Raw genomic sequence first — 554 nt, forward strand, 5'->3', positions numbered from 1 at the left:
CAAATCGTTGCAAAGCAGCTTTACAGAAAATTAAAGTTTCTACATCTTATTTAGCATCAGTAGTATTTATTCAAACCAATGCATTGTGACCTAACATTATCAAAACAAACAATGAACTACATTTTTATTAATTAACATTAACAAATGCTGTTTAAAAAAACGTTCCAAACCTGTGTGTTTCTTTCTTCTGTTTAATATACTAGAAGATATTTTGAAGAATGTGTGTAACCGAAGAGTTGCCGGTAGCCATTGACTTTCAGTGTGTTTCCACACTATAGAAGTCAATGGCTACCGGCAACTGTTCGGTTACACACATTCTTCAAAATATCTGATTCTGCGTTCGACTGCAGAACGAATCTCAAACAGGGAGAGTGAATGATGACAGGATTTGTGTGTTTGGGTGAACGATCCCTTTAACTAATGTTACCCAACGAGACTGTACAGTGCTCCCAATCACTGAAACATGGATCTAAAAGCTGACTGGGACTGATGTTTGAGCTCAGTGGGGATGGGCTGACCTTTGACCCGTCGAGGCTGATGATGCGGTACACGGT

General features: G+C 39.0%; 1 protein-coding gene across 1 annotated transcript in view; it reads right to left on the bottom strand.

Moving 5' to 3' along the window:
* Positions 1–546, bottom strand: part of LOC107570957 (homer protein homolog 1-like) — a 5531-nt gene extending 4985 nt beyond the window's left edge. The window contains exon 1 of the mRNA XM_016257239.1: positions 519–546. The gene's annotated coding sequence lies outside the window, so the exon portion shown is untranslated. The remainder of the gene's footprint in view (positions 1–518) is intronic.
* Positions 547–554: the final 8 nt, after the last annotated feature.

Source organism: Sinocyclocheilus grahami, unplaced genomic scaffold (genome assembly GCF_001515645.1).
Source record: "Sinocyclocheilus grahami isolate Dianchi unplaced genomic scaffold, SAMN03320097.WGS_v1.1 scaffold1525.1, whole genome shotgun sequence".
Lineage (NCBI taxonomy): Eukaryota > Metazoa > Chordata > Actinopteri > Cypriniformes > Cyprinidae > Sinocyclocheilus > Sinocyclocheilus grahami.